We start from the raw sequence: 7641 nt of genomic DNA, 5'->3' as shown, positions 1-7641 counted from the left end.
AATTTCCAAGTATGTTGTTTGGGTATGCATACACTTAAATAAAAAAGCAAAGCAGTAGCAAATAATTTAACTAAGTTATATCATTAGCTAAAAGAACATTTCTTAGAAACTCTCGATCTGCTATTGATATAAACAAGTAAAATATATCTTTAAACAAATATGAGAGACATTTTTTGTCTTTGGATATAAAGAACATTTTCTGTTTAAGGACCATATATTAATAACCAGAAACATTTCAGTTGATGTCATTTCTGAAGTTATTCACGTATTTTACATATGGTTCTGGGTGTAGTTACACTGTGTTATTTCCTCTTAACAGAGATCATGGAATTAAAATTGTTTTCCCCACAATATTATTAAAGAAAAAGTTCCAATACTGATAATGTTCACATGTTTTTATGAAGGGAAATATCGGGATTTAGATAATTCACAGAAAAATCAAACATTCTTAACCCATGATTTTTGTGATGTATATAAATGTGATAAAGAATGGAAGTCTAAATAACACAAAAATTACATGTGAAATATGTCATTTTTTTCTACATGGAAGCCAGGATTTCATTTGTCTTGTTGATTTCACCTTTGACATTTAATTAGGTAGGAGAACTGCTTCCCATTTACCCTTCTCCTTTTTTTATTAAGGGGGGCATGTAGAATTATATGCCAAATGTTATTAACATGAAAAAGGGGAAATTGCTTAAAAACAGCATGGGGGCAGAGATGTCAGACACTTGCAAGCCTGATGTTATCTGGTACTCAGATTAAATTCTCGCACATGAAACCATGCACAAGGAAGTTTTTGATAGCTTTTCCTCTATTGCTGCTGCTCAATGCAAGAAAACAAATACATAAATCTCACACCCAAACTCTCAATAGAAGAACAACTCTTTATCACCTCGACTCCATTTCTTTCAAAAAAAGGAACATAAAAGAAAACAGTAAAAATCCAAATTGTATATTCTTGTGAATAGTCCTCCCCCAACCCCCCCAAAAATGTTTCCTATATGATTCACTTTATTTTTTTATTTTTTATTTTTTCCAGTTTCCACGAATATTTTTATTATTTATTTCACAGGTCTCCACCTTCATCTCCCTCACTCCTCACCTCCAACTGGGGGGTTGCATCTTGTTTTCATGCCCAGTAGCAAAAACAATGACAGAGCTAATTGGAGCAAGCTACTCCAAGAACAGAATTAACCTAACAGTTTACTTTAACAGGCAAAATATAAATATCTGCGCTCTAGAATGCACAACGGTTTAGCCACTAAGAAATTCAGCTGGGATCCTGAAGAACGTAGTCAAATCCAGGCTGCAGGAAAGGTGAGCTGATACGCTGCTGGGCAACTGTGTTAAGTGTTCCCGCGCTGCATCTCTGGGCCACTGGCTGAATCTTGCAATGGGGGAAGATCTGAGCTAACACCAAGTATGGATACTAAGCCGAGTGAGGGGATGCGCACAGGAACCAAAAGGCAGGAAAGTACTAAACATTGCTGAGAGCGTCCACCCCCGGCAGGACTTTACCCTCCAGGAGCTCTAAGCTGGCACCACCCCCAGTGCTGACGTGGCTGACTTTGTCCTCCGTGTTCCATTTGGCACAGCAAGTGGCAGTGTCCCCGCCACCTATGACGGTGATGCAGCCCCGGGAAGTGGCTTTCACCACCTCGTCCATGAGGGCTTTGGTCCCCCGGACAAAGGCTTCCCACTCAAACACGCCCACAGGCCCGTTCCACACGATCTGCTTGGCCCTGGTGACAGCCTCGGCGTACTTCTTGCTGCTGTCAGGCCCGCAGTCCAAGCCCATCCAGCCAGCAGGTATGCTGGAGGCCACGGTGGCTTGGCCAGTCTTGGCGTTCTCATCAAACTTGTCAGCGGTGACAAAGTCCACCGGCAAGGTAATCTTCACACCGTTCTTCTCAGCTTTGGACATCAGATCTTTGACAATCTTGGCTCCCTCTTCATCAAACAGAGAGGTGCCAATCTCCATGTTGTTGAGCACCTTAAGGAAGGTAAAAGCCATTCCACCACCAATAATCATCTCGTTGACTTTGTCCAGCATGTTATTGATCAGCTGGATCTTGTCTGCAACTTTAGCTCCGCCCAGGATGGCCAGGAAGGGTCGCTCCGGGCTTTCCAAGGCCTTGGCGAAGTAGTTCAGCTCCTTCTTCATCAGAAAGCCTCCAGCCTTCTGTGGCAGATTGACTCCCACCATAGAGTTGTGGGCTCGGTGCGCAGTGCCGAACGCGTCATTGACATAGACATCCCCTAGCTTGGAAAGCGAAGCTCGGAAAGCTTCTATTTTAGCTGGCTCGGCTTTAACCTTATTCCCGGAAGCATCTTTTCCCTTCCCTTCTTCTTCCACATGAAAGCGCAGGTTCTCCAGCAGGATGACAGACCCCGTGGCCGGGTCGGCACAGGCTTTCTCCACTTCAGGGCCCACGCAGTCCTTCAGGAACAAAACGTCCTTGCCCAGCAGAGATTTGAGCTCCACAGGCATGGGGACGCCGTCAGGCCGGCCCAGGTGGCTCATGAGAACAACGGACTTGGCTCCATTGTCCAAGCAGAACTTGATGCTTGGGATGGCGGCCTTGATCCTCTGGTTGTTTGTTATCTGGTTGTTCTTCATAGGAACATTGAAGTCCACTCTCATGACGACCCGCTTCCCCTTCACATCCAGCTTGTCCAGAGTCAGCTTGTTGGAAAGCGACATATTGGCAACAGAGCAGCGCAGAGAGACCGAAGGACCACACAGCGATGGAGACAGCAGCGAATGTGCCCTATATGATTCACTTTAGAAGTACTTAGTGAGAAGAATATTTCTAAGGCTTTGATTTAAACAAAATTACTGAGAAAATTAACTGTATACTTGAAATGATGGGGACTTTTACACTTAAAATCTTTTTTTCAGAAGATTGTCTTAAAATATGTACTTCTAAAGAGAGAAGAACACTTTTCCTTACAGCTTCCTTAGAGAAAACCATGGATTTAGTCTGGTTTTTTACAAAGGAGAAAAGATCGATTAACTTGCAATCACTGAAGCGGTATAAGTTTTGGAAGGCTAGAGTAGGCATTTCTTCCTGTGTTTCAGGAAATTGAGTCCTGTTTTTGAGTTGTAAAAGGAACTCAAAGTTTTTATTGTTGCTAGCCTGTGATGTAGAGACTGCCTATCCAAAAGGAGCAGGCAGCATAGACAAGAATGATGAGTTGTCACAGGAATCTGAACACCAGTGTTGCCAATTAGGTTGGGAAGCATGTCACTTTGTCCCAGATAGCTAGGCACAGTAAAATTTTAGTTATCCATTTGCATGTTTTATAAGTCTTCTGTTTAATAATTTTTATAGGGGAAATTTTAAATTTTATTTTATTATTATTATTTTTTATGTGTACCATATCTACTTCTCTAGAACATTGCCCATAGAATATGTTGTCAGATATTGGATTTTTGCTGGTAAATGAGAAGTGGTATTTTGTTGTAGTTTTTCTTTTTTGAATTCCAATCCCTCTGCCCTCTCTCTTTTAGCAAACATAAATTTTAACATTAATAGTGTAAAGATGTCAACTTATTAAAAGTATCTTTCTCTGTAACATCATCAAAATACAATATATCATTATTCCAAATTTTAAAATATAAGAATAATCCTTTCTCTGTGGAATTTACTTTCTCATTATGATCTCTCCATTTCTATTGCCACTCATCCATCAGAATCATATGTTTGTTTACTTCTTCACTGGTGTCTATACTGTTGTTATGCAAAACGAAGTATTATTAAAATAGTAATACCTGTCTTTAGGTTTATGACACCATTTTGATTTGGCCAAGTAACAGAATATTGTGTTAAATAATTAGAATTTTTAAGGTCTTTGGGAATAATATAACAGCTTTAGTAGTTTTTAAATTTTAGGCTTATTTTAATATAATTATGCACATGAAAATATTAATGAATGACTCGTGAAATAATATATTAGATGATTAAGACAAATCAACACATTTTTAAGACAGTGTGATTCAGTTTCCCTTCACATTTTTCAGGTCAAAAGTCATTGAAGGATCTTCAAAATAATCTTCAAGACTGAACATTAAAGCATCTCCCCAGGATTTATTTTCTTCAGAATCATGTATAGGGATAATTTTCCGTCACCTTTTAATGTATTTTTGGTCTGATTGCAATTGTTTTTAATTAATATTCTAGAAACCCATAAGCTTACCTTTGAATGTACTTCATATCATTTTGATGTTAGCACACCATGGCCAACTCCTCTAGATAGATTTTGCTAAGTCTGAGGGTCACCATTATTATATTCTGGGATATGAAGGTCTTGAATTTTAACATTTATGATTCTTTAAAATATTTTAGAATATCTTCTTTCTGCTGTCACTTAAAAGTCACACGTAACAAATAGAATAGGATGATCCCATGGGGATCATCTCACTGCAAGAGTATTCTACCTATTTATTTCTGTTCTTGAAATCCAACATTGTCTCTAAATTAAAAATCAAATTAGAAGACTACAAACCAACTGAATAAACATAAATTGACCAGAATTATTTTTTAAGGTATGATTAGTTTATGTACACTTACCTCTCACTATTATCTCAGGTTTTCTGTAAAGAAAAAAAGTAAATTATTTATGAATAAGTTTTAATTTTCATGGCTTCAAGAATAATATTCACATGATTAATTATGCTGAACATGTAAAATTAGTCATTTGTAAATTTTGAACAAGAGCATTGAGACTAATAAACTTTGCGCACTAGCATTGTATCACTTAGGCTGGAAATACATCAAAGCCCCACCAGGGAAGATGACAATGGAGTGTTAAAATGTAATTTATGTAAATATAAAAGTCCACCATTCAATCTCTTTCTTGAATAATCAACATCCCAAACATTTTTTGAAGAAGTTGTTTTTTAGAGCCCTCTCATTTCTTGACAGAACTATTCATTCAGAAAAATTAATATGTTGACAGTGAAGAGTAAATTTGTTCTCTTCTAGAAACAAGACAATCATTCTAACTATAAACAAATATTCTTTTCCAAGACTTTCAAGATCGTTTGAGATCATTTGAAAATATCCTGCCTTGGCACACATTAAATTTTCATGCTCCCTTAGTGTAAAAAACTGTATTAATATTCAATTGTGTAAATACATGCATGTACATCTTCATATGTGTACTCTAGTTCACTTATATTTTAGTCTAAAATCATTACTTTCATTTTTGATAGAATTACAAGTAGATAAACCTGTATAAACCCGCTTCCAATAAATGAGTTCCTAGATTTTCATCAAAACATTTAATGGACTATTAAAAAGTGGAGATATCACTGGTCTAAAAGTAGATACATATTACTTTTTTCTTTATAGTTTATTTATGTCCATTTTTATTGTTCCTTACTACTTGTTATTAGCCAGTTAACTAGAGTATCCACTTCTCTTTAGCTAATTTGGATAAGAAATTTTGCAAGGGATAGTAGGAAGAGCAGCTGAGGAGCAATTTTCTTAGGAGAGAAAGAGACCTTAGGTGAATGGTTAGTAGACCTCAACAAGTCCTGTTGGTGAAGGAACCTCATGGGATTTTACCTTTCCTTTATCATCTCCAAAGCCTTCTGTTAGCTGAACTCAGTGCTCTAAATATCTGTCATCAAGAGGGGATGAATTGGATGTCAAAATAAATAAGGATGACAATCTTGGGATTGACTTTATCTTAGATATTTTAATCTTTACCTTTTTTTAGTTCCTGTTGATCTGGACCTAAGAATATCACAGTTCTGTATCCAGGTGCATGGGTTTTTATTGCAGTAAAATATTATTTTTCAAATAAGCACACCTTGATTCAGTGAAATGTAAGCACAAATATTTACACAAGAAATTAAATTTAAAAATATCAATGGTAATTTTTTTAAAAAAACAATTTTTGTTTATTCTATTATAGTTGTTCCACTTTTACCCCCTTTGCCCCTTTTCACCCAGCCTGCCCCTCCACTTCCATAATAGTCCCCTCCTCATTGTCCATGTCCATGGGTCTTTCATATGTGTTCTTTGACTAATCCTTTCACCTTTTTCCAGTCTGTCTCTACTATCCCCCTCCCTTCTTACAGCTGTCAGTCTGTTCCATGATTCTGTGTTTGTGGTTCTATTTTTCCATTGGTTTATTTTGTTCATTAGATTGCTCTTGTATTTGTCCTTCACTGACTTGCTTATGTAACTGTACATAATAGTCTCCAGTTCCACCCATGCTGTTTCAAATGGTAGGAATTCCTACTGTCTTTCTGCTGTGTAGTATTCCACTGTGTAGGTGTACCACTGTTTTTTTAACCAAAAAATATAGAATGCTTCACAAATTTGCATGTCATTCTTATGCTAATCTTCTCTGTGTCATTCCAATTTTAGTATATGTGCTGCTGAAGCAAGAATTCAATGGTGATTTTCAAAGAATGTACTTACAAAGATTATGCTTGGCAGAGGTGGAAAATTTTTTAAATCCTTTCAACAGGAAACACTCCAAAAATATTTATTGATCTCATCTAAAGTACTGCCCTTTTAAAAAGGCCACTTTGGGACCCTGCGCTTTTAACCCAATGGTTAAACCTCTCTTTATGTTTTCCCTATAAATGGTCTTTGAAGTCTAAGTATTTAGGACTTGGGTAGTTTTTCTCATTAAGTGTAGAATTCAACTTCAAGACAAAGTTCCAAGAAAAGGTTGTGAGCAGGAGCCAAACTGTCAAATGACATACCCTGGGGTTAATCAGTGGTTTTGGATCTTTGCAAAAGCACATACACACATGCACGCACACACACATACATACACAAAGTGTTGGTGAAGACATGGAGAAAAGGGAACCCTCATGCACTACTGTTGGCGAGAATGCAGCCTGGTGCAGTCACTGTGGAAAGCAGTATGGAGTCACCTCGAAAAATTAAAAATGGAACTGCTTTATGACCCAGTGATTCCATTTCTAGGAATTTATCTGAAGAAACTTGAAACACTAATTCAAAAGGATACATGAACCCCTATGTTTATTGCAGCATTATTTACAATATTCAACATTTGGAAGCAGCCCAAGTGTCTGTCAGTAGATGAGTAGATAAAAAAGCTGTGGTATAATCACACAACAGAACACTACTCGGCCATAAGAAAGAAGGAAATCTTACCCTTTGCAACAGCATGGATGGACCTGGAGAACATTATTCTAAGAGAAATTTGCCAGTCAGAGACAAGTACCATATGATTTTACTCATATGTGGGATCTAATGAACAAAATGGACTAACAAGCAAAATAACAACAGACTTATAGATAGAGAGCAGAATGACAGCTGTCAGAGAGTGGGGAGGATGGAGGGATTGAGCAAAAAACAAAAAAAAAAGAGAAAAAAACTCATGGACACCACAACATTGTGTTAATTGCCAGGGTGGCGGAGGGGCGGAGAGAAATGGAGGAGGGTATAGGTTGGATAAATGGTGATGGATGGAGACTTGATTTGGGGTGGTGAATACACAATACAGTGTACAGGTGATGTGTGGTGGAATTGTGCACTGGAAACTTGTAAAATTTTGATAATCAGCATCACCCTAATAAATTTGATGCAAAAATAAATGAAATAAATATATTTAAAAAACATGCTACTGAACAACTATTAGATCAAA

At 37.3% G+C, this 7641-nt stretch overlaps 2 pseudogenes; both read right to left on the bottom strand.

Moving 5' to 3' along the window:
- Positions 1 to 1214: 1214 nt before the first annotated feature.
- On the bottom strand, positions 1215 to 2767 carry LOC150008298 (phosphoglycerate kinase 1 pseudogene; annotated as a pseudogene).
- Positions 2768 to 6314: 3547 nt separating this feature from the next.
- On the bottom strand, positions 6315 to 6406 carry LOC150008297 (U6 spliceosomal RNA; annotated as a pseudogene).
- Positions 6407 to 7641: the final 1235 nt, after the last annotated feature.

The sequence above is a fragment of the Furipterus horrens genome, unplaced genomic scaffold (genome assembly GCF_987537825.1).
Source record: "Furipterus horrens unplaced genomic scaffold, mFurHor1.1.pri manual_scaffold_5, whole genome shotgun sequence".
Taxonomy (NCBI): Eukaryota; Metazoa; Chordata; class Mammalia; order Chiroptera; family Furipteridae; genus Furipterus; species Furipterus horrens.
This window is presented reverse-complemented; position numbering and strand designations above follow the sequence as displayed.